At 46.6% G+C, this 26,412-nt stretch overlaps 1 protein-coding gene across 1 annotated transcript in view; it reads left to right on the top strand.

Moving 5' to 3' along the window:
* Nucleotides 1-4,118: 4,118 nt before the first annotated feature.
* LOC101647152 (lipoma-preferred partner homolog) overlaps nt 4,119-26,412 on the top strand; it is a 625,785-nt gene continuing 603,491 nt past the window's right edge. The window contains exons 1-2 of the mRNA XM_045296410.1: nt 4,119-4,233; nt 25,648-25,768. The gene's annotated coding sequence lies outside the window, so the exon portion shown is untranslated. The remainder of the gene's footprint in view (nt 4,234-25,647; nt 25,769-26,412) is intronic.

The raw sequence follows: 26,412 nt of genomic DNA, 5'->3' as shown, positions 1-26,412 counted from the left end.
AAAAAAAAAGAAAGAAAAGTAGTGGGTGGGCACCCTCTAGTTCTTCTGGTCTCAGGGTATCGGGGGCCATGGTTCCTGTGGTGCATCAGTCCTTTGCACTAATTCTTTGCTTGAGTATTTGATTCTCATCACTCTTCTTTCCTTTGGGTGGCGAGAGACCAATAGTTGCATCTTCAGTGGCCACTTGCGAGTTATTTTACACACCGGTTGCCATTCTTCACACTAAAATGTAGAAACTTGTGAACTAAGTTGTGCCAGTTGACCTAGATGTCCCCTGAGACTGTGGTCCTGGGATCTTAAGACCGGTGACTCATTCCCACAAGGTATATTTTTATGCTAAGAAGTTTTCATGACTTTGTCCCGTTTGCTTTACTATACAGCTCACACAAATAAACACGTAGACTTGTCCTCTGCTAAACCTAGCAATATATGTAGCCTAATGTAGCTCACTTACCGATGCCTGTTCAGTTTACATGTCTGCCTAGGAATCTACTTGTAGACTATTTCCTGCTTTTATTGATACTGCAGGGTTGTATATGTAAAAATATTTTTATCGTTGTTCTCTGTAACACCGGGACACCTCTCAGTGTCTTCTTTGTCTTGCATGACACGGTGCTAGTCGCCCCTTATAGGACACTGTCTTTCCCTGCAGAAAAGCTAGTATGCTTTCATTATCAAATGATTTTACCTCCTCTTCCCTGCCTCTCCCTGGTCGACATCAAAGAATGGTTCTTTCTGTTGTTACTTTTCCCCGATGTTTTCTCGCTGTGGTCTCACGCAGTGCTTGTTCGTTGGTGGTGGGCTTGCTATTGTCAGCTCAGTGCCCTCCGGGCTCATCCGGGTTCTATGGATCGTTCCTGATTCTTTAGCGTGGCGCACGGTCTTGTTCTGTGTACAAGCACTGTGCACACCGTATGTTCCACAGTGTGTGTTTCCCCTGGAAAGCACGTGGCTTCTTTCTTCTCCTTCTCTTCACTATTGTGATGAACGCTGCAATGGACATGGGTGTGCACATATCTGTTTGTGTCACATCCTATTTTTTTATGATATATTAAGGGGATTCAGAAAGTACATGGGAAAATCCCTTTATCTTTGATTTTCAGTTTTCCCATGAGCTTTTTGCATACCTAGTAGTGGGATTGCTGGATCAAATGGTATTTATGTTTCCAACTTTCTAAGCAAGCGCCGTATCTTTTCCACAATGGTTAGACCATTTGACTTGATGGCAGTGAGGGTTGTTGGTTTTGTGACAGGAAGGTAGGAGAGTTCCACTCTTAGAACATTTATGTAGCTATCGACCAGACTCACAACCAAACCCACTGTCTTCGAGTCAGTGCTAACTCACAGCAACCCCTTTGTGGGTTTCTGAGACTATAACCGTTTGAGGAGTAGACAGTCCAGTCTTTCTCTCTCAAGAGGCTGCTGGTGGTTTTGAAGTGCCGACCATGCAGATCGCAGCCCAGTTCATAACCACTACACTACCAGGGCTCCTTATAGAACAGCAATACACTATGGTTCCCCATTTCACAGACAAGGAAGAGATGAACTAACTTGCTGGAGAGCACACAGGTCCTAGATAGAGTATAATCTAGGTTTTCAAATTTGAGAATTCATTCTTCCATGTATTGCCTGCCTCACTGGAAATGTGTAAAGCTGCAACTTAGAGCTTGGAAGCTACTAGACTCAGAGCTGGAAGAGACTATAAAGCGTTGGCCGGCTGCTGATGGTCAAGCTGTGCTTTGTGTTGCTTGGGACCTGGGAGAATGGCCCTGGTGCTTGGGTCGGGGAGGGTGCCTAGGGAGACGAAAACTTGGGAAGAGAGGGTGAAGGGTGGAGGCGAAAGGGGAGCTCCTGAGCCTGGCCAGGTGACTCTGCTTTTGTCTATTTCCTAGCTGAGCAACCGAAAAGCATTTTGTTTCGTGACAATTTCTGCTTCTAGGGGGAAGGAATAAAAGTTTTAAAACTATTATACTGTCCCCTCCTCACTTTTTACTTAGGCCAAGAGATTCAGTGACTTGGATAAGTCACGTGCTGTGAAGAAGTCCCAGGGTGGGACTTCCTTACCTGTCCCTCTGCCTCAGGCCCAGAGTTCGTAGTCTCCCACACTCTGGGGCATTTTCTTCAAAATACCTTCTTTCATTCAAGTTTTCATCTTGGTGAGACACAATTTTTTCCCTTCCGTGGAAATGACCCAGGCTATGGTGTTCCAGCTGCCGCGTATATCCCCGTGAAAACTCGACACTGAATAAGGGAGACCAAAGAAGAATCCATGCACTTGAATTATGGTGCCAGCAAAGAATATTGATAGCACCATGGATTGCCGCAAGAGCCGACCAATCTGTCTTGGAAGAAGTACAACCAGAATGTACTGCTCGAGGAAAGAAAGGTTGGCGAGACTTTGTCTCCTGGTGTCAGCACATGATAAGCCCCTGGAGAAGGCAGGACATCGTCAGGTGTGGTAAAGTAGAGAGGGGCAGCGAGAAAGAGGAAGACCTTCAACGAGATGGAAAGACAGGTGGTTGCAACAATGGGCTCCAGTATAAGAATCATGGTGAGGAGGCCACAGAACTGGGCAGTGTGTTTTGTTCTGTTGAACATGGGGTTGTTGTGAGTCAGAACTGACTTGACAGCACCTAACAACAACAACAACAACAACAACAACAGCAACAATAAGGAACTGTATAGAATATCCTGACTCCTTTGACCATCTCCCTCTGGAGATTCCTTAGGTCTGCAGCATTCCACTTGGCTGTGCCTCTCCTGGAAACCTTGGACCCTCGGAACCTCCCTGATTTCAGAGCAGAGAAGTGGTGACATAACAGTCAGAATGGTGCTTCCTCTGTGGCCCAACTGTCACAGACACAATCTGAGTACATTCAGTTGTTTGTGTCGGTTGTATGCACTGCACTGTAAACACAGGGCTGGTTCCGAGTCCACAAGCCTGGGGTCGGGGAGACAGAACCCGGTGAGGAATTTTTGCTACTTGTGATTATTAGATTTGCTCGTTACCTGAGGAGGATCTGATCTCGTAGAAATGCAAGGGAAAACTGGAGCCAGAGCAGTGGGAAAGTTGAATCTTAGAAGTGGGAAGTCTGATCATGAGTGGCCTGTACCACTTTGTGCATTGTACTTGTTCTTTAAGCATTCATTTCTTCTCCAGTCCTGTGGGAGTGAGACTGCCCGCTTCACAGGAGTGTTGGTGCATGACTTGAGTTAGTGTGTACCCTGCAGAGTGAACACTCATTGCATTGTTGTGGTTGTTGCTGTTATCTGGCAGTGAGGAACCAGAAATATATATATGATCAATGGTGTGATTGGAGCTACAAGCAAGCAAGCAAGCAAGCCACCTGCCTTTGCCCTTATAAACAAAGCCCAATTCCCTTCTCACTGCTCCCAGGTGGGTCTCTACTTATAGCAACTCTATAGGACAAGGTACAACTGCCCTATAGAAAGCCCCATCTTTCTCCCTTGGAGCAGCTACTGGTTTCAAACTGCTAAACTTTCAAATCACATCCCAACCCATAACCACTAAGCCACCAGGGCTCCTTTAGTTTTCTTAACGTATAACAATTTGGCTCAGTTTACATTTCATTGAATCTTCATTTAATTCCACCCATCTGCCTACCTCTCACTACCGACTTACGTATTCTCCAGCTAAACCATGGAACGTACGTCCCTGATCTTGAAACTGTATTACCTGGGTTCACATCTTCCCATTGCACCTTCTCTGCCCCACCGCTTTTTAATACCCTCCCCAAAAGTCCTTTCCTCCCATCCTGAGGAATCCTGCTGATCTCTGAACTCAGGGCATTTCCCACATCCTGTCCTTGGTTATAGCTCGCCCTCTCTCTTACTGGCTGTGTTGGCTCTTTGAAGTTGTTGGCTTGCTCTAGCCCTTTGCTGTAGCATGCTGGGGACTCAATCACAGGCTCACGGTTGGCACAGCAGAATAATTTACCGCTTTTCTTAAACATCAGCTCACAAGGAAGCACCTACAAAAAAGGCAAACCAGAACACATCATTGGCCTATGTGCTCATCAGCCTTGGGAATGTATTTCTGGGGAAGATCCGGCCCCTTCATAAATGACAGCTATGACTTGCCTATTTGCAGGAATTGAAGAGAATCCAGACTAGGAAGAGGAGCCACACCAGTGGACCAGCCAGCACTTGTACTTGCAGAGCTTCTCCCTGATTGACCCCCTCTGCCTCCCAGGGACCTGCCCAGGACTTCCGGTATGTAAATGACCTTCCCTACTCCTCCCTTTGCCCCCTGCCTGGGATTCAGAAGTACCAGTGGTGTCTCTGTGAACCATGAGCCTTTTTAAGCCTGCTCCATCGTGGTGGAGGCTTAATGGGTTTGGGATTACTCTCTTTTTGATTTTTGCAACTTGAAATCTCCTATGCCTTTGATTAATTCATGCTTGGGAGACTCCTTAGTGCTTTGTGGTACATGGGCTCCTTACTGTATGCTTATTTCCCCAGGGGCTTATTTCAGAGATCACGGAGCCTGTGTTTCTAACAACTTCTCCAAGGAAAACATCGCAGGCACTGTTTTTAGAGCTGAGGATCTTGGGGGTGGCAGAGGGGTGTGTCTTCTGACCGTCTAGCTCTCTTACCTCCTTTTGACCGCGCTTTTTGCTTGTCGTTGACAAGGGAGATTGTTGTCTTAAGCCGTGCTAGAGAGCTATGTGATGTGGAGGTTGAGAATCTGACAGTTGCTCCTGAGCTCTGAAGTGTGTGGATACGACCCGGCAGAACATTGGGCATTTTTTCCCCTCTCATTCTTCAAGTCTCCATGTTTCTTTGTCCCGTGACAGGCCTCGCTGCTTTTTGTCTTTGTAAGGGAACACACAGTCATTTACAATGAATGACACCGTAGTCCTGGACACTTTTAGCATGCCCATCACTTTCAGAGGACTTTAATCACCTCACCTCATGTGATGGTGCTCACCACTGCTCGGGCGGCTGGGCAGAGTGGTCGTTTTCACCCCTCATTTTCAGGTGGGATCGCTTCTGTTTAGAATGGGTCAGCTCTAGGTGAAGGCGAGCTGGTGGCGCAGTGATGGAGTGCTCAGCTGCTCACTGAAAGATGAGTGTGAACCTACGCAGTGGTTCTGCAGGGGAAAGACCTGGCACTTGGTCCCCATGGAGATTTCAACCTAGACAATGCTGCAAGACAGGTCTACTTTCACACGCATCAAGTGGTTGTGTGTTGAATTGACCCAGCTGTGCACACGGATCTCCAGCCTTCGGTGAGAGGTCAGATAGGGCACAGCAGAGGTGGAACTGGAATCTTCAGTAGTGTGGCTTCTCTACTTGTGTTCTTTTGGCTGTGGATTGTTATTGTCACCTGGCCGTGTGTGTGTGTGTGTGTGTGTGTGTGTGTTTGTGTGTGTCTTTAGCCCCTCAGAGCCTCAATATTCTTCTCACTAAATTGCATATCGTGCTACCTCCCTGGTGGATGGCCACAGGGATTAAATGAGACTGTCTTAGCAATTCCTACTGAGTCTGTACCCACTCATGGCCACCCTGTGTGGGTCAGCATAGAACTGTGCTTCCTGGGGTTTTCTGTGGCTGACTTTCCAGAAGGAGATCGCCAGGCCTTTCTGCAGAGGAACCTGGGTTGTACTTAAACCATTGGCCGTTAGATGAGCATCGGAGTTTGTACCCAGCAACTTCCAGAAAACTATACTACCTGGTAAAGCGCATTGCAAATGGAAAGTCTCATTGTCTTTACTACTTAGAACCTTAAATTCAAACAGTGTCCCCCAAACTGTGGGAGACAATGCTTTCCTCAATATTAGTGTGAAGACACTGAGGTCCAGAATGTGCTGTGGTATCACAAGCTCCCAGCCCTGGGAGGAGCACATTGAACTTAAGGCCCGGCCTGCAGGCACCGTTCTTATTTGATGCTGTTTGGTATTGGCCAGGCCCTCTTTTCTCACAGAGCTCTCTCTCTGGTGTTCCATGGAAGAGCATTAGCATTGTAGTCTGGGCATAGTTTCAGGTCTGGCAGGACCAGCGAATAGGAACAGGGAGAGGGCAAAGAAGCAGTCTCCAGCACTGAGCTTGGCCGAGGAGAGTTGGTGTTGTGAGATGGGCCGTGGAATTGAGGTTGATGAAGACCTAGCTTTCAAAGGTCTCTCTTCCCCTGTTGGTCAATGACAGGATATGATAGAGCACCCACATCCTGTGAGTCCACAGGCTAGTACCAATGCATAAGCAGAATGGGTTGCTTTGCTAAGTAGCAATTTTTGGCAGAAAGCAAACAAGGACAGCTATCAGGTCAGCGGCTACCAATGCAGTAAGGAGTCAGCAGTGTGAGGTGGGCAGGAAGTAGCTAGAGAGGCTGAGGGATGAGATCTTGGGTGCCTTTGTTTCATTATACATGCTCACTCTCAGGAATTACAGGCCATTAACACAGACCTAGGTTTTTGTTTGTTTGTTTTTTAAATAAGGTCTTAAACAGAACAGGGAGTAGGAGGTCAAAGACGAGGGTACCACATTTTGGTTCCATAAAAGGATGGACCTCGTGTTGGGAAGATGGAAGTTGCATCTGCAGGAGATAGTGATCTGGGCATCACTGGGGCCGCCAGGCATTGAGGTTGCTGGTCTTTATGGTCATTGAATTGCTTGTCTGGGCTCTTCTCTCCATAATCTTTGTAAATCCTACTACACAACTGGACAGGTTATGCAAATAGGGGACTGATGAAGGTATTGGTCCATTTTGCCATTGACCTGGGGATGAAGTGAGCCAACTCTAACCCCGAAGCAGAAACAAACAATCTCACAACCACCTGGAAAGAAGAGCCAAGAGAGTGAAATGTGCCTGAGATATCTGTGCGTACCGATGGTGGCAACAGAGGCAGTACCAGGGGCCTTAGCACTGAGACCATGAGACAGAGTGGTGGGCTTCCTACCACTAAGTAAGTAAAGCCGAGTGTCTCTGGGCTAGCAAGCAGAGGGTGCCCTGTAGGCATTCATCAGTGCTGAAGGAGTGTTGTAACACTTGCCCAAGGAACCTTTCCTTGGGGCTGAGGTCCAGAGAGGTCCTACCAGGATGGATGAGAAGAGGTGCTATAGACCAAAAAACTGTATTCTTAACATTTCTGATTCTCACTTCCAACTTGCTCATGTGAGTTTTGTGTGGCCATTGTAATGGCTGTACAGAGAAGCAGAGTATTGTGGGAAGGATGGTTAGTGTCAGAACAAGGTAAAGATATTGTAGGGTGTGAAGACATACCTGATTCCTTATAAGGAATTGGTGTTGGACTAATGTTAAGTTTGGTTTTCCTCTGGGAGCCCCTGTATAGCTGGAGGAAGTCTGACCCAGCCCCCTCACCATTTTTTAATGGTTCCTTCTTGATCTGAGACCTCAGAGTTGATGGTTTTCAATGATCAGGAGGAGTATACACATACATGTGCCAAGGAAATGAAAGGCCTCTTGTGGATTTGGAAGCTGATCTTCAGTAGAGGGTACATTCCCATGCTTTCAGTCTGGTTTCTGTACTTCTCTGTGTGCTCTGCCCCTGGCCGTTGGCTCTCAAACTCCTGGGCCATCCTGCTTTCCTCTGCCGAAATGCACTTGTTGGAATATGGGAAGGAGCACACATTCTGTTGGCTGTGGTCTGATTTTCTCAGTGACCAGTGTGGGTCACCGGGTGCTCCTTTCAGCCTACCATGGACAAGGACCCTGCTCGTGGCTCAGGCTTGGCTGTGCCACTGCGCGAACCGGTTTCCTTACCTATTTCAGAATTCACGTTTGCTTGTGTTCCTTTGTGAAATGTGCAATGATCATTAAGAAATGTTAGCTAGTTTTCAAGCACCCGTGGCATGTTTATGAAAATAGAAAGTTAGTAATTTAAAGAACGGAGATGACCGGTGAGGCCAAGTGGGAATTGTTCTCAGGGCACCCAGTTGGCCAGTCTGGGACTATCTACCAAATCTGTGGATGAAAACATGGGGACTAAGAGAAGAGAACTGGCTACGATCCTAATGAGTGATTGATGTTAGGGCTTGGGTCCCGTGCTCCCTGACCAGTGCTGCTATGGATTAAAGAGCCCCTGGGGGTGGGCATAAGCAGTTTCATAAGACATGCCACATACCCTGCTTCTGAAAGTAGCCACAGAACAAAGCTACACAAAGACTTGGAACTATCGGGAAGTCCACAGTTTGTCCGTGTTCTATCTCCCGCCCTCCCTTCCTCCCTCTCTTCCTCTCTCTGCCTTTCTTAGGGCTTGGAGGTCAGAATTAATTTTACCAATTGAATTTTGACTTGTCATCCTCCCCCCGCCGCCCCCCGTCTGCCACCTCCTCCGTCCCTGCCAGGAGGACTCTTAGTGCAGCAAACAGCGCACTTGAGATAGTCAGGGGCTGGGACCTGAGGGGCAGAGTTACAGACTAGGCATTTAGCGACCTTCTCAGGTGTACCTGCTCCCGCCCTGATATTGCCTCCCTTCCAACGAATAGACTTACTTGGTTAGTAGGACCTTCCAGATGGTCCCATTCCCGAGGTGAACTGAAAGCCTTTCAAACTTTCCTTGTTTGGCTTGAGGGAGCTTTCTCCCTGGAAGATGGAAACAGTTGAGATTCTACATCTTTGGGGGTTAATAATTTACACCGAGTAAGGAATTGTCTTAAGTGGGACATGCTATCCAAGTGCTAGAGGAGAGAAGGGCGATTTTTTCTGACATCCTCCAGTCTGCTTGTCCATATTTGGAAATGTTTACCCACCACACTGATCTATTGGAAGAGGAGGAGGTGACTCAGGGTTTAGGAGAAGCAGGATTTGAATTCTTGTTTCCAGAAACTAAGTCCCCCCATCCCCGCCCCTCCCCCTCCTTCCTTTGCCCCTTGTGTTGGAGGCTGAAGAGAGAAGGTGTCAGTTCTGCTTCCCTTGGGCTTCAGGGCCACCTCCTTGCAGTGGGACAAGGGCCCATGAGAGGGCGAGCCGAGGCCTGGCTGCCTGAGGGGCCTGCATCGCGTGAGTACATCGTTATTGCCAGCGTGAATGGCATTTCTGCTGCCTCGCCAGCACAGTGATGGGACTTTTCTCTGGGCGTGCTGACTGACTGCTTTAGTTTGGGGTGTGGACAAGTGCTCTCCTAGGGTAGTGGTCTTCACAGCTGAACTGTGCCTGAGAAAGGATCCTATTTGCATATAAAGAAATTAGATGTATATTTCCCTCCACCTGAGCTGGGAGGAGAGATGCTTTGGGACCGTTGCTACTGTTTATCTTATCTTTAAGTCTAAAGCATCAGGCCAGGGGAGGCTTCTGGAGAAGCCGGGGGGGAGGAACGGGTTTGACTGCATAACACTGCTATGGTTGGACTTTAGAATATGCAAAATGTTGGGGTTGTTATGCTTGTGCAGTGTCTCCAGTTTGGGGGTGAACGCATTATGTCAAGAAACACACTGTGCAGATTTGATGGACTGGCCCTGTGGGAGTGGTTCCCAGTGTTTGTTCAGTCCAATTATCTGTGGGCCGTGGAGGTCTAGAGAGCACAGGTCATGTACCTTGAAGACCCAGTGCTAGAGAGGGGCAGGAGGTTAGTGTTAGAACCTGGGTCTTCTCCCTCCGTGGTTTCATTCTCCTAGCGTTGAGCGCGGCAGAGAGCCGCAGTGCCAGGGTTTTGGGGATGAGCAATCTGGAGCCCAACGATGCCTGATGTGCTGCTCACATTTCATGAATCAGGTGATGTGAAACGAGGGCTAGAACCCAGACGTCCCAACCCACACTTCTTTCCAACAGGTCACACGGGCTCGGTACTGGAATCTGTTGTTTAAGACATTTTTACTGCTCTTTTCCCTTGTTTGATTTCTGCTTACCTTTTGAAATTACCTTCTCATCTGAAAGGCTACCTTCTGTTCTGCTTTGCTGCCCACCGCTCTTGCTTTCTTGAGAAAGGATGCTTGCTTGTCCAACAAGTGGGGCTGCTCTAGCGAGAACCTGATCTCAGTTTTACCTGTGGCTATGGGAGTCATGCAGGGGCCTGCAGAGAAATTGAGCAGACTTTCTACCTAAGCCTACTGCTGTTCTTGAAATCATAAGAAGTCTAGAGTATGGGTCCCATTCAGAGGTGAGCCCTAATTCTGAACCCATACACACACACACACACACACACACACACACTCTTCTTTAGCCTTCTTTCCTAATTTTGAACACACACAAACACACACGCGTGCACGCACACATCTGTTTTGATGTCCTGCAGCATTTGACAGCAACCAAGAGCATGCCTTGTTACAGCCCACCCAGGTGTCCCACAGCTGGATGGGGTCACTCCTTTTAAAGTTAGTTCACTTTCAGACAAGGTATATAGGAAGGACTTTTAAAAGTTCCTGGAAAAATTCCCCAATACTTTCTCTCTAGGAACATTTTGAAACCCTCTCAGACAACTTGTTCAGACAAAGAGCTCTGGGAAGGTCAGAGCGAAACTTCTAGCAAAGGGCATGGAATGGGCACCCTTTGTTTTATTCTGCCACCACTCCCTTGTCTTCATTGCCTTTTCTCACACTGAAATAAAATGCTGAAATCTCTGCAAACTTCTGCCATTTCAGACCAAGGACAAGGTGTTTCTCAATAAGGAATAAGGCAGAATATGGATCAATAAATGCAGCGAAGCCCTGTGCTTTTATGATTGGCAGAATCTTGGGGTGCAGATGGTTAAAGGCTGGAGTATATGGTTCAAAGCCATCTTGAGGCACCTCAGAATGAAGGGCTGATAATCTGCTTTCAGAAGGTGAACAAATAGAAACCAGCCACGGCCATCGACTCAGTGCCTCCTCCTTGTAGCCCTTAATACGGGGTTCAATGTCTGCACATTGCTTTGGGAGCAGACAGCCTCATCTTTCTCCTGCAAAGTGGCTGGTGCTTTTGAACCACTAACCTAGTGGTTCGCAATCTAACCCTCACTGCCACTAGGTAACAGCCCGGAAAATTCTGTGCAGCATGTTCTACTGTATACACACACGTCACCGTGAGTCAGAGTGGACTTGATGGGCAGCCAGCAGAACATTTTTATTGTAGTTATGTTGAAGGAACCAATGACCTGGCACAAGTGGGCCGACACTGGATATGGGTGTGCCATGCGTGAGACACTGCTCGGAGTTCTCGACTGGCACATGAGTTTCCAGGGCAAGACCAATTAGGGGCAGGCGGAGGGCAGATTCCCAGTGAGTGTTGAGTTGATTCTAACTTTTGGTGCATTTGTATGTCAGAGTAGAAAGGTGCACCATCAGGTTTTCAATGGCTGGTCTTTTTGGCAAGTAAACTGCCAGGCCTTTTTTCTGAGACCCCTCTGGGTGGACTCAAACAGCCAAGTTTTCCATGAGCAGCTAAGAGTGCTAACCATTGCCATCACCCAGGGGCCCTGCTGCTAATGACTAGCCGTTCGTTGTGTGCTGTGTACTGCACTAAGCCGGCCACATCTGCTTTAGTTGTCCCCATTGCCCCACAGGGCAGGTGCTGCTATTCCTGCTTCCCCTAGGAGGACTGCAAGACCAAGCAAAGTGGGAAAACTACCCCCCAATCGCCAGCACTCCTGAGTGTCAGCATCAGAGGTCCATGACTTTTCATCTGCAGCGCGTGTGCATCTGATTTTGTGAACTCCTTATTGGGTTTCCACTATGCGTCTCAGACTGTTCTGGGCTCTGTTCCAGCACCGGGATTATCTCGAAGAATAAGACACACAAAGACAATGATCCCTTGGAGTTTGTGTTCTAGGAGGGATGTGTGGAGGAGGCACATGATAAGTGAACACATCACTGTGCAGGCGGGAGAAAGAACAGAGGAGGAAACCACTCGGGCAGTGTGACTGTGACTGAGATCTGAGTGACAAGGAGCCAACTGTGAAGCCTCAAGAGGAAGAGCAGTCCAGGCAGAGGAACGTCATGGGAAAGACCATGGAGTGGGAGTGTGTTGGTGTTTGAAGAAGGGAAGGCAGGCGAGGTGGTAGGGGAAGCCTTGGCTGCAGGGCACAGGAGGACAGGAGGCGGGCACTGTCTCTGGGGATCAGTAAGCTAGCTAGAGGAAGAGCTTCCACTGAAATCGAGACGTGGCACAGGGAAGCTTTTCTGAGTCTCTGCGGGTGAGTGCCATCCTGGCAGCTCTGTGAGGAGGTGGGTCACAGAGGGGGCAGAGGAGAAGCTGGGAAGGTCCCTGAGCAGGGGACACCTGCAGTGAGCCCGGTGGGAGATGCTGGCAAGTTTGATTAGGACACTAGAAGTGACGATAGAGAGAAGCAAGGGGTTTCTGGTCACGTTTAGGAGGGGTTGTTGATAGGACAGCCTGAATTTTCCCCCCTCTTGGAGGATGTGATGCTGAGTGGCGGCCTCCTGGCCCTCCCTAGGGAGAGGGCTCTCTGCAGTGGTGGCGCACAGACACACAGCCGGCCTTGCTGGGCTGAGGCCTGTGTGCGCAACCCTCCTTGGCTTCTGACCTTGAGCTCATGGCCCGGGAATGGAGGGCAGTGGTTTCCTGCCTCTGACTTCCTGACGGAGAGCTGCTGGAACACCCCAAAATAAGTCCTGCAGAACATGCTGCTTCCTTTGGTTTCCCTGGGTATTTTCACAGCACATTCTTTCCCACCAAAGAGAGAGTGATGTTGACTTTATGGGCCTTTTTTAACATACTTATTTTTCCTGGATGTGTCCTCTGTTCTCTCAGGAATTTCTGCCTTTGTACTCCCTGGTGAGGAGCCTTCCAGCCCTGTGTAGCCTGGGTCATTGTGGGGGAGCCCCTGCCTTAGTTCAAGAGCACCTCCCTCTCCCCTCCCTTCATTTACCCTTGAACTCATGGTCGGGCCCTTGTTTGTCTCCTGCAGTTTTCTTTTAATGGATTGAGCCCGCTTTTGCTGCGAGGCCTCCATTTTTCAACAGAGAAACGGGTCTCCAAGAACCGAGAACTCAGGGGGCTCCATCAGAGACCAGCTTAGTGGCTCCTCAGATTAGGAATGCAAGCCCCTGGACTGAACCCGGTGCTCCAGCTACCACGTAGGCAGTGGCGATCTTCAACACATGACAGCCAGTCTATCCACAGAAGAATCCAAAGACCTTAACTCAGATCATCTGACATACACTTTGGAAGCTTCTTTACACCATTCTTCCCAGTTTCCTCTCTCAAATGATCAGTTTTTGTTTTTTTGTTTTGTTTTTTTTAATTTCTATTTAGCACCATCTCTTAAAAACAATGCTGTTTTTGCTCACTGGAGTTTCTTTTTAAAAATTCTCCATATTACCCATTCATTTAGTCAACAAACATTTATTGAGTTCTTACTGTATGCCAGGCATTGTCCTAGGTGCTGGGGATGGATTCAAAGATAATTTGGAGGCGTATGGAAGGGGAGTGGATAATTACAGCACAGTGAGATAAGTGCTATAATAGAGGGCTGTATAAAGAGCTAGAAATAGCACCATGAATAACATCTCCGAACAAATTGCCTTTTTTCCCCCCTTTTGGATGATTCCCTTATGTATATTGCCCAAAGTGGGATTACTGGGTCATTTAAAAGATGAAAACAATTTGGCACAAAAAGATATAATGACGTGCCTGGGGAATACAGCTCAATTTTCAACAGGGAAAAAAGGAAAATTGTTGACAACTCCTGATTCAGACAACCAGGCCGATCGGGGACATTTTATATACTACTCCTGTCGATTTGGTGCCTTTTTGGGGCAAGTGCCTGTTCTAAACATGTCAAGCTGGGGTATAGAAACACTGAGACTTAATCCCACAGATTAACTGTTAGTTCTCACCAGAGAACTAGCTCTGTAGATGGTGTTTCTGTTTTACAAATGAGTAAGCTGAGCCTTCAGCACAGGAAAGTGACTTGCTCAAGGTTCCATGGTTTCTTCTGTGGAGAACGCAAGAATCAAGGGTAGGTCTTGAAATTCTTCATGCTCTGTTTATCAATTGGCGGTACTTATGATGCATACAAGAACCCTTGTTAGAACAAAACAGATAAGCTTTAGTTGACAAACCCCAGAAGTTGATGGTTCAAATCCACCTAGAGGCACCACGGAAGAAAGGCCCAGCAGCGTGTTGCCATGAAGGTTACAGCCAAGGGACACCTATGCAGCAACTCTTTTCTGTAGCACACAGGATATACGAGGGGGTACCCAACCCCCCCCAGAGATTTCCCCTCTCAAATTTGTATTTAAATTTTTTTCCCCCAAACAACCTTATCACCTTCAAAGTCTTCCCCACTACCCTTAAAATATTTGTCAAATCTGCTGTTCCATTCTTGGAAACATTTTTCAAACTCAATTGTTTGGATGGCTGACTGCAACTCCCTCATTGTTTTCTTCACCTCTTTCATGTCCTTCTTCATTCGTGGAAACAAAAAGAAGTTACACAGAATGTGTAAGGTGTATGGGGCAAGTGAGTAAGGTACATGGGCAAAGAGAGGCATGCTTTTTTTTTTTGCCAAAAACTGGCACACTGAGATGGCTGCTTGAGCAGGTGCATTGCCGTGGTGGCAAAACCAGTCCCCTGCCTTCCACAAATGAGGCCTTTTTGGAAGCACACTGTTACGCTCTTTTCAGAAACTCTATGTAGAAAGCTTGAGTAACCGTCTGACCTGGTGAAATGAACTCCAAATGCACTACAAATTGACATTTTCATCTGCTTGGGAAGTTGATGGATAGCAGGTGCGAGGTTTGTCATCAATTGACATTTCACCTTTTTTGAAATGAGAAAACCACGCATGCACTTGAGTTTTTCCCATAGCACTGTCCTTGTAAGCTGTATTCAACATCGCAACAGTTTCTGCAGCATTTTTCCAGGGCACGAAACAAAATTTCACAGCTGCGCACAGTTCTTTTAAATAAGCCATCAGAAAAAACGAGGTTTGAGTGGAAATGCTTTTATGAAAAAATTCACTGTGACCAGAGAGAACCTTCCAGGTGATGCCACTTGGTGCACTAACTCCGAGTGACTTGCTTGATGCTCACCTGGTGGGAAAAATGCATACCTCTTTCTGTTTCCTTTTTTGGGTACCTTCTCGTATGTTGTTATTGCTGTTAGGTGCCATCAAGGTTTTTGTGACCCATAGCAACTTGATGTACAGCAGAATGGAACATTTCTGAGCCATCCTCACAAGGGGTCCCATGCTTGAGGCCAGTGTTGCAGCCATGGTGTCAGTCCATCTCCTTAAGAGTTTTCCTCTCTGCTGCCCCGTCCACTTTACCAAGCATGCAGGTCTTCTCCAGGGACTGTTCTCCTGACAACATGTACAAAGGATGTAAGGTGCAGTCTTGCCATCCTTGCCTCTAAGGAGCTCTCTGGCCTTACTTTTTCCAAGACAGGTCAGTTTGTCCCTTTAGCAGTTCATAGCACATTCATTATTCTTCTCTAGACCACGATTCAAATACATCCTTTCTTCTGTTTTCTCTGTTCATTGTCTAACTTTCACATGCCTATGAGGCATTTGAAAATACTATGGCTGGAGTCAGGCACACCTTAGTCCTTAAAGTTACATCCTTGCTTTTCAGTACTCCAAAGAGGTCTTGGGCAGCAGATTTACCTAATTCAACATGTCTTTTGACCTCTTGACTGCTGCTTCCATGGGCATTGCTTGTGGATCCAAGCAAGACTAAGTTCTTGACAACTTCAAAATTTTCTCCATTGATCATAATGTTGCCTGTTGGTCCAGTTGTGAGGAAGTTGGTCTTCTTTATTTATTTATTTAAATCATTTTACTGGCGCTCTTACAACTCTTGTCACCATCCATCCATCCATCCGTGGTGTCAAGCACATCTGTACATTTGTTGCCATCATCATTCTCAAAACATTTTCTTTCTACTTGAGCACTTGGTATTAGCTCCTCATTTTTCCCCCTCCCTCCCACACTCTCCCTCCCTCATGAACTCTTGATAATGTATACACTATTATTATTTTTTATGTCTTTAACTGTCCAGTGTCCCCCTTTACCCACTTTTCTGTTGTTCAACCCCCAGGGAGGGGGTTATATGTAGATCATTGTGATTGGCTCCCCCTTGCTCCCCCACCTTCCCCTTCCCCTCCTGGTATTGCTACTCTCATTATTGGTCCTGAGGGGTTTATCTATCCTGGATTCCCTGTGTTTCCACCTCTTATCTGTACCAGTGTATATCCTCTAGTCTAGCCAGATTTGTAAGGTAGAATTGGATCATGATAGTAGGGGGACGAAGAAGTAGAGGAAAGTTGTGTGCTACCCAGCACCCTGGCTGGTCTTTATATTGAGTAGTCATCCATAGTGGAGAGAGCAATCCTTGATCTTCATCAGCAAAGACTTCAAGTCCTCCTCACTTTCAATAAGCAAGACTAAGAACAGAAGGACTCTGCTCCCTTCTCTGAAGGAAGGAACCACGGAAAGCCTATGCACCGCTTTGAAATACTGTCATATTGCAAAGGCTTAATGAATGGAAGCAGACGATTGTCTGAGATGGTGCTGGAGGATGGGCCCCTCTGGTCTGAGGGTACTTGAAATGTGACTGAGGAGGAGCCGAGCTGACCGCGGCTGGAAGCACGGTTGCACTCGTGAAGAAAGCAAAAGGTGACAGGTAAAGCCTGTGAACGTGGACGCTTCGGGATCTTCACTCGCTGATGGAGCATGACTCGGTGTCAGGAGAAACAGCTGGGAAAGTCTGCTAATGATCTGAAATTGGAAGGGTGGATCCGGGAAGACTGGAAGTGTTCAAAAAAGAAATGGAACGCCTAAAGATCAATATCAGGGGTATTAGTGACCTGAAATGGACTGGTATTGGCCATTTTGAATCAGAAAAATTATATGATTTACTATTTGGGGAATAATGAAATCAAGAGGAATGGTGGTGTTTATTGTCAAAATGGCCATTGCAAAATTAATCATGCAGTACAGTGCTATTCATGGTAAGATTCTATCTATCCGCCTTCAAGGAAATCAAATCAATATGGCGATTTTTCAAATCTAAGCACCAATTACAAAAGCTAGTAAGGAAGAAGTTGAGGAATTCTACCAACGACTTCAGTCAGGAATTGATAAAAGATGCAATCAATAATTATTGGTGATTGGAATGCAAAGGTTGGAAACAGAGGAGGGAACAATAGTGGGAAAATATGGACCTGGTGATAGAAGCAAAGCTGGAGATAGCGTGAGAGTACTTTGCAACACCAATGACTTATTCATAGCAAATGCTTTTGTTTCAACAACACAAAGGGCACCTATACACAGGGATGCCCCACTACACAGAACCAAATCGACTATACCTGTGGGAGCAGAAGATGTAGAAGCTCAGCATGAGCTGCTAAAACCAGACTAGGGGCTGACTGGAACAGAGCACCATTTGCTTGTATGTAAGTGCAAGATGAAGCTGAACAAAATTAAAACAAGTCCACAATAGCCAAAATGCGACCTTCCGTCTATCCCCCCTGAATTTTTGAACATTTCAAGAACAGATTTGTCACATTGAATACTAATGACAGAGACCTGATGAACTGTGGGAAGAATTAAGACCCTCATTCATGAAGAAACCAAAAGGTTATGAGAAAGGTATAAGACATGAAAAAATAATAATCATTTTGTAAATTATCAAGGGTTCATGAGGGAGGGGGGAGCAGGGAGGGAGGGGGAAAATGAGGAGCTGATACCAGGGGCTTAAGTGGAGAACAAATGTTTTGAGAATGATGATGGCAACAAATGTACAAATGTGCTTGACACAATGGATGTATGTATGGATTGTGATGAGTTGTACGAGTCCCAAATAAAATGATAAAACATAAAAAGGCAGGAAAGAAAAGACCCAAGTGGGTGTCAGAAGAGACTCTGACACTTGCCCTTCATTGCAGAGTGGCTGAAGCAACTAGAAGCTACGGAGTCCAGGCGCTGAATCGAACATTCCGCAGGGCAGCCCGAGAAGCCAAAGTAAAATATTACAATGAAAGATATAAGAGCTTGAACTCAGAATCCACTCAGTGGCTGTTGGTTTGGGTCTTGCTTTCGGTATCCTCCCACTGGAGCCCCGGGTGGGGCAAGCGGTTAATGGACTGGCTGCTAACTGTAAGGTTGGAGGTTCTAATCCCTCCGGGGTGCCTGGAAAGAATGGACTAGTGAGCTACTTTCCCAAATAGCAACCATTGGAAACCCTGTAGAGTTCAATTCTCTGACACATGGGGTCACCATGGATCGGAATCGACTTAAAGGCAACATGTTTAGTTTTGGGTCTGTGCTTCAGCTGGGACTTAAAATGGACTTAATGAGCCATAACGACTTTTCTCAAGAAGGGTTGGATCTATCAAATAGGTAGACATGTCTCACCCCAAAAGTCATAGAAGCTCCTCTGTAAGGATCGACAGTCCCAGTATCCTTCATTCTAGTCCATGGCCTGGAAGGCCATCTTTATGGTGATGACCCTGGAACACAGTGTCCTAAGGATATTGTGAGGCATGCTAAAATTCTGTTTTTGAAAAATTACTTTCTGTGGACTTAATGGCCAGCCCCTTGGTGGTACAGTGGGTCAAGCATTGGGCTGCTAACCACAAAGTCAGCAGTTCAAACTGACCAGCTGCTTCACATGAAAAAGACCAGGTACTTCCTTCCGTAAGTTTGACAGTCTTGTCAACCCCGTGGAGCGGTCTACTCTGTCCTCCGGTTGGCTGTTAGTCAAAATCACCTTGCCAGCAGTGAGTGCTGGTGGAGGTCTTGGTACTTCCGGCATGTAGTAAAAACTCTCCTCCCTGGTTTCCATCATAATCAGGCATCACCTCTGGGTCTTCATTGATCTTCCTTGATGCTACTGCTCACACATCCTTCATTCAGTACATTCCTTGCCACTTCCCAGGCATACCCTACATTTTCTAACCTTTCTTATTCTTGTAGCCTGTGATAACTGCTCTCCTCTCCATCTGTGAAACCCCTGTTCCTCCGCTGTACAGGCGCCCCCTTTTGAATGGAGTAATCCCTGGTCATGACTCACCTCCCACACCATCCATATCTTCACGCCAGAAGGGATCTCTCTGCTGTCTGTTCAGCTGAATCACAGGACCCTGAGTTGCCAGTCAGTAGAGGGTAACTGAGTGACGTTCATCACATGGAACCTGTGTTTGAATTCTGACTGCAATTCCTCCTAGCATAAAATCTATGCGGCCAGTTAATCGGTTTGAACCCGAGTTTCCTCTTCTCTAAAATGGGTCTGAATAATCACACAACTTCATAGGTTGTTATGAGAATTTGTCGTGGGATCATCTGTGCTTCCTTCCCGGCCTTTGGCATCTCCTGCGTTGTTCATGGTTGTTTTTGTTTTGAGGTGGGATCTCTTTAAAGGGCTGTACTGACTTCACTATGCCTTGAACATGTGGGGCTGGCTGAAAAAGCTTCTACGAGACAAAGGAGGATTCCAGACAGCCTAATGAGTAGCATCCTTGCAGGCCCATCACTACTCAGAACCCCCAGTCTTGCTCTGCCAGGCTTGGTTGGAACTCTGATTTGGAGCTGTGGGTGCCCGTTAGATATGCTGGTTAGGTCCCTGGCTCCTGCTACTTGAGTGACAGGAAGGAGGGGACAGTTGTGTCCAGTCTGCCTTCCGAGTCAAATACTTGAGTGGCTCTAGGTGTCCCCTGAAGGCAGAGGGCAGTCTTGTGGGAACAGGAGACTTCGTTTCCTTCCTGGGTCTTCCAGATGTAGAAGAGAAAGGGTCAGTGGTTGTAGACATTAGGGGCAGGCATATGCTTGTTGGTCGTGCTGGACAGACCGGGCTCCCTTCAGAGGAAGCGCTCCTTTCCACAGTCTCACTTTTGCTATGCTGAGGCTGTGGAGGGTAATTCTTTTCTTAAAGGGACAAGCTTACCATTTAAAAGCCCCTTGCATTTGTTTCCCAAAGGCAACACCCTTCAGAGTCTCAAAGTTGAAGTGCTTTAGCTTTCCACGGGACGCCCTCCATGTTCTGGCTGCAGCATTCCTTTCCGGCTCATGCCCTACCGCATCCCACCACGTCTCCTGCCACTGGCCTCCCCATATTAGTCACTTTCCCGGAGAACACCCTGCACTTGCCCTCGTCGGGGCTGGCGCACATTGTGTTCCCTGGGAGGATTTTTCTTCCTCTCACGAGTGCAAATCCTCCTGGGTGTTTGGGCGGTTTCGATGTCACATCGTCTGCACGGCACTTCATGGTTGTCCTAAGGACATTGGGTATGCTTCTGTTTGTTTCTGCCAGGTTTTCAGTCCACGTTGTATATGCCAGTGTGTCCCCAGCGGGACTGCGACCCTGTGAGAGCAGAAGGTGGGCCTCCTTATCCCTCTTCTCCACAGCACCTACACTTGGGAGGTCCATGCCCTCCCCCTCGGCCAGCAGGACGTACAAGGGAATGGCTGTTGTGCATGCTATTGGGTGCAGAGCTCAGGACACTGAGCTACCTACTAGGTGGGCCAGGGTGATATTCAGAAGGCCATGCTAAGGCTCCCCACCATTAACTTGGTTGAGAGTGTAGCCGTTCCGTTTGATTTTTGATTTTGAATTGGCCTGATGTCACTTCATTGCTAACCTTTCTCTTAGGCTTATATTCCCCCTTACTCACTAGATGTTTGCTTAGTGTCAGGCATCTCGGTCTTTTATTTCCCTTCAGAGCACCACAGCCCCTGCCATCTTTTTGACTCTGACTCATGTCAACCCCCTATAGGGTTTCCAAGAGGTTGTAAATGTTCATAGAAACAGATAACCTCATCTTTTCCCCACAAGGTGGTTGGTGGTCTTGAACCGCCAACGGTGAGGGTTAACAGGTACCACTTACCTGACAGTGTGCCTTTAAGAACATAATAGCAAAGTGGAATTCAGGAAGGATTTACTTGTTTCTAATTTGACTTTTTTTTTTAACTTTAAAAATACTGGCTCTGTTTTTATCCCAAAGCTCCTTGAAATGTAAAAATAGCAGAGGAGTTTCAAAGGTATATTTTTACCTTTAGTGGAATAACTGGCCATATTGTAATTGCTACTGCAAAATAATAAAACCTCTGTGGAACAGCTTGGTTTTGAAGCCCTGGGTTCTAATGCTGACTTTGCCACTTTCTAGCCCTGTAACTTTGGGCAGGTACCCAAACTCTTTTTCCCTCAGGGTACAGTCGGAGAACACATTTCTTCCTCATAGGGATGTTCCAAAAAAAGCCAATCTGAACTCACTGCCCTCAAGTCAATTTTGAGGATCCCTGAGGACTTCTGAGACTGTAACTCTTTTTAAAAAAAAATCATTTTATTAGGGGCTCATACAACTCTTATCATAATCTATACATACATCAGTTGTATAAAGCATATTTGTACATTCATTGCCCTCATCATTCTCAAAACATTTGCTCTCCACTTAAGCCCCTAGCATCAGCTCCTCATTTTCCCCCACCCTCCCTGCTCCCCTCTCCCTCATGAACCCTTGATAATTCACAAATTATTATTTTGTCATATCTTGACCTGTCTGATGTCTCCCTTCACCCACTTTTCTGTTGTCCACCCCCCAGGGAGGAGGTTACACATAGATTCTTGTAATAGGTTTCCCTTTTCCAACTAACCCTCCCTTTCTCCTCCCAGTATCGCCACTCACACCACTGATCCTGAAGGGATCATCGGCCCTAGATTCCCTGTATTTCCAGTTCCTATCTATACCCGTGTACATCCTCTGGTCTAGCCAGACTTGCAAGGTAGAATTCGGATCGTGATAGTGGCGGGGAGGAAACATCTAGGAACTAGAGGCAAGTTGTATTTTTCATCATTGCTACATCACACCCTGACTGGCTCATCTCCTCCCCGAGACCCTTCCGTAAGGGGAAGAAACTGTAACTCTTTAGGGGAGTAGAAACCCTCGTCTTCACCTGAAGTGAGGCTGGTGGTTTCAAATTGTTGACCTCCTGGTTAGCAGCCTAACATGGAAACACCAAGTTTGGGTATTGTGTTAGTCCGGGTAGATTAGAGAAAGAAATTCATAAACACTCATATGTATATAAGAAAGATTTTTATATACAAGAGCAGTTGAATATTGAGAAAACATCCCAGCCTAGTCCAGATCAAGTTCATAAGTCTGATTTATATGTTTGATACCAACGTGTAAAGTCCTTTTCAGACTCAGGAAACACATGCAATGATGCCAAATGTTGGAAGATCACAGGCCAGTGGGTGGGAAGTATTGTGGATCCAGTGGTGGTAGAAGCATCTCAGCACTGGCAGGGGTCTTCATGTGGCTCCTTCAGCTCTCAGGGCATGGGGTCTATCAGCAGAGTGCCATGTGTCTTGTAAGTAGAGCATCTCTCAAGGAATGAGCAGAGAGAGAATCTCCTCCCTCCAAGGAGGAAAAATAGGAATTCCCAGAATCCTCAGGGGAAGGCCATGTCCACACAGAGGCCTCATTGGATATACAATGATTGACAGACTAGACTCCACTTTTTCACTCTTAATCCTCTCAAGTCCCAAATTGACACTAGATTATGTAACTACCACAGGCATCCAATTGGGATTTTTATCACTGCGTGAGCCATAAATGGGATTGGGTGGCCATTAAAAATAGCAGTTTCAGAACATGTGTTTTGGAAGGAAAATACTTGTATGTGTTCATATATGTTTTCCTTCAAAAGAGCAAATAGTAGGCATTTCCCATCAGGGGACAGTATCTATTTAGCAGATTGAGGGAAGACACATAGCTTCTCAGTATTTGTTGTGATGCAAATAAATTAGAGCCACAGCACCACACACTTTAAGAAATTCCAGAAACCTTGGATGGTAAGTGTGTGAGCATTTCTGAACCCACATGGCTTGCATGGTGCGTGTGGGGCATGGAGTCACGGGGAATGAGTATCTACACCCTGAGGTGCCTATGATATTACCCTGGTTTTGCAAACAAGGAAGCTGGAACTCAGGGAGTCTAAGTAATGTCGTCAAGGTCCCCGTCCCAGCGAGGAGTTGAGCAGAAGCCCACTATGGACATCTTGAATTTCGTTTTGCACTGCCAGTTCACCTCCAGATACCCTTCCCACTAACAGACTGATGGGACAAGTTCTGACTTCACTCTGCTGAGCCTCTCATTCCAGGGGTAGCCACGGATCCAGGCCAGATCCAGCAGGAAAAATCTGCAGTCTTCATATCCCATACCTTGCTTAATGAAGCTAGATGAGGTTCTTGACTTTTCCTGCCAAGAATCCGCTCATAAAATTCCTCATTCTGAGCTCCTTTCACTGTCCTCATTCATCAGCACTTCCTTCTCTTGCTCACAGGGAGAAACTTGAGCTCAGGAATGTATCTGATGAGAACTTCACCTTTTCTTGGGAGGGGGGGGCACCCCAAATCAGAAAAACACGGCGAAGTCAACTACCTCGACTGTGTCCATACCCCTGCCTCCTTCTACCATGTGTGGACAACCTTGCAGAGGTAAGAAGAGGCAGGTGAAGCCTAGAGCCTAGAGCGTGAATCCATCCTGGACCAGCGAGAAGACTTAGGGTCAACTGCTCCTTTGTGGGGGCTGGGGTGCACAGAGGTCAGCTTTTGACCTGTAAAGTGGGAAAGCACTTCTAGATGGCCCCCAAGATGTAAAAATTCCACCTGCTTGTTTCCTGGTGTCAAAATCACCCATTTCTGTTGAGTGGTATAATCCTGCAGCTGTTTCACCGATACTTTTCAATCCTTAGATTTAATCTATTCAACAATGTATAATTTTTTAAAGGGAGGCTTTTATAGACATTTCTGAAATATAAGGGTGTGGGGGGGGAGAAGATAAATGGATGTTAAAAAATAGAAAACAACCAATTAAATAGTATATAGCACGTAATTCTCCTTGGAAACTTGCTGCTGAAATTGAGGAGCACTTTAACAACTGGTAATTTAAATTGCATTTGAACTCTGCTAATGGTTTGTTTGCATGAGAACTTCAATCATTCCACAGCGGTTCTTTAGTGGAGCTGTTCATTCTCTTTATGGAAAGAAGAAGAGGGAAAATATGAAAAGAAAAGTTCACTGTCGAAAAGGGAGGCTACTTTCATTAGTACCTGCAGGGGTGTGAGTGAGACCCTCCCCTCAAGGACCAAGGTGGAAGGTGAGGTCTTTTAAAATCTGGGAAGTCAGATGCTGTAGAGACGTGCAATTTCCATCACCGTGTGCCAGGAGCAGCTTCTCTTTCATTGGGCTTGGGTGGTGGGCTGTCTTTCTGTTTTCCAGGAGATTCTACAACAGTGGCCACATCCAGGGCGGGCCTCCCAATAACGTCTCTCCGTCTGGTGACTGGCTGAGGCAGGAAGCTCATGCTTTGCTGGCTCCCTGTTGATTGTATTCCGTGTTCTTGACTTGAATGTCCTGGCTCTGCCTCGTAACGGACCAGGTGACTGAGAGAAAGCCACCTGCCCAGTGGACCGCGGTTTCCTCCTCTGTCACAGTGTGTGGTCACTGGGTCCACTGCTGCCACACGTGACATTCTCCTGGAGTTGTCGCCTTCCTCTTGGCTCCCAGTTTTTCTTTCTGTTTGTTGGAAAGGTTGAGATGAGTTATTTTTTAAAGTGTTTCTTAACTTTGCGCATCCATGGGTGTTTCTTAAATCATAAAACTCACTAAAAACATATGCCATGATGATTGGTTCATTGACATTTACAATAAAAAGAGGGAAAATGAGTATGGTAGTTCTTCTGATATGTGGGTTTCTTCTGCATGCACAAAAGATACATTTTAGAACAGTGTGTTGACAGATTGGTGTAGAATCCTTAAGAGTAATTGTTGTAATAAAACAAAACGTGTAAGGAGCATTTGTCTGGAAGTTCTGAGACTAGCCAATTTTCTCCTGCTCACATTACTTTCCAGGTGAGGAAATGGAAGTTCAGAGAGATGCCTGGATTTCAGAGTTAGAAATGTGTCTTCAAACTCATGCTTCTTTTCTCCTTTTATTTTGTTGTGGGAAAGCTGAGGTGAGCTGGGTCACCAGCGCTTTTGTCCCCATCACCCCGGCATAGACCAGTGAACTGTAAGGGCCAGGACTCAGAGGGAGTTTAGGGGGACATAGGGAAGACCTTAGATTTGTGGGTTTCAAACCTGGCCTCAGTCCTGCTGTGATTTCGTCAACAAGTTCATAAACTCTGGCAATGGTAACATTGACATGACTGGAGGTTCATGACCACCCCCTGTCTTAGTTATCTGGTGTGGCTTCCACCATTGGGAGGCTTTAAGGAGTAGGAGTTTGTTTTCTCAGCGTTTCGGAGGCTAGAAGTTTGGAGTTAGGGTGCTGGTCTGCTTTCTCTGCAGGAGGCGCTTGTCTCTTGGAGCTTCGGTCCCTGGGTAATCTGCAGAGAGCTTGCATCTCTCCCCTCTCCTTCTACGTAACTTTATACCAACTCCGCTTCAGGAACATAACCCCCAGACCCCGTGTTAACCAACAGGCATCTCTGACTCACTCAATAATAGGGACCTTAGAGGACAGGGTAGAACTGTCCTTGGGAGTTTCCCAAACTGTTCATTTGTATCTCTTTCTTTTTCTACTGTGGATTGGCTGGTGGTTTTGAACTGTTGACCTTGCTGATTGAAGCCCATCCCTTATCCTCCATGGCTCCTAACCATAGGCATAGAGTTAGGACTTAATCCCAGGCATAGAGATTAGAGGCGAGGGTTTACAAGACATATTTTTGGAGGGAGGAGGGGGCACCATTCAATCCAGAAACACCTTCCATCTCCTGTTTGCTACAGGTGCGGACCCTGAAGTCCAAGAAGAGCGGCGAAGACCAGATCCAGGCCTCCAAATCCCAGCCTACGCTGCCCCTTCTTTCCGCTGGGCACTCCTCGTGGGGCAGATACCTTCCCTCCGTTGGTGAGTCTGGTGCAGAGAAGAAGATCTTCATCTTTTAAAATCAAGGCACATGTTGTAGTGGGTTTCAGAATTCAGCAGTTTCCATTTAAAGCGTGGAGACCAGTCACACGGATGGATTGAGAACAGGGGTGAACTGAAATGTCCTTCCCTTTTTCTTGAGTTGATTTCATTGGCAATGGACAAGATATAATAATTCTAATAAACTGTGTGGCAAGGAAAGGCAGGACTCAGCTCTTGGTAGGTGGCAGGCAGAGAAATTGGAAGAAAACTTGGAGTAATGATGATTGTAGTCTGCCAATAAGTGTACTACTTTCTTCTTTCTCCTTTGGCATGGACTGAAATGTTCTTGAAATTAAAGACCAAAAATTGAAAATGTCAGTTATGGGAGTTTGCAAGGAAAGGAAGTAATATTCCTACATGACTCTTGTTTGCCCTTGTGCAAATTTCTGCTTCCTCTGCCTTCTCATTTAATTTCACAGCATCCCTTTTGAGAATGATGTACAAATGCGCTTTACACAATTGATGTGTGTATGGATTGCGATAACAGTTGTATGAGCCCCTAATAAAATGTAAAAAAAAAAAAAATTCACAGCATCCTTACGGATATGGGCAGAAAACACCCTAGCCCCCACCCTAGCTCCACT

Source organism: Echinops telfairi, unplaced genomic scaffold, assembly GCF_000313985.2.
Source record: "Echinops telfairi isolate 266 unplaced genomic scaffold, ASM31398v2 ScPeMD7_7407;HRSCAF=8445, whole genome shotgun sequence".
NCBI lineage: Eukaryota > Metazoa > Chordata > Mammalia > Afrosoricida > Tenrecidae > Echinops > Echinops telfairi.
This window is presented reverse-complemented; position numbering and strand designations above follow the sequence as displayed.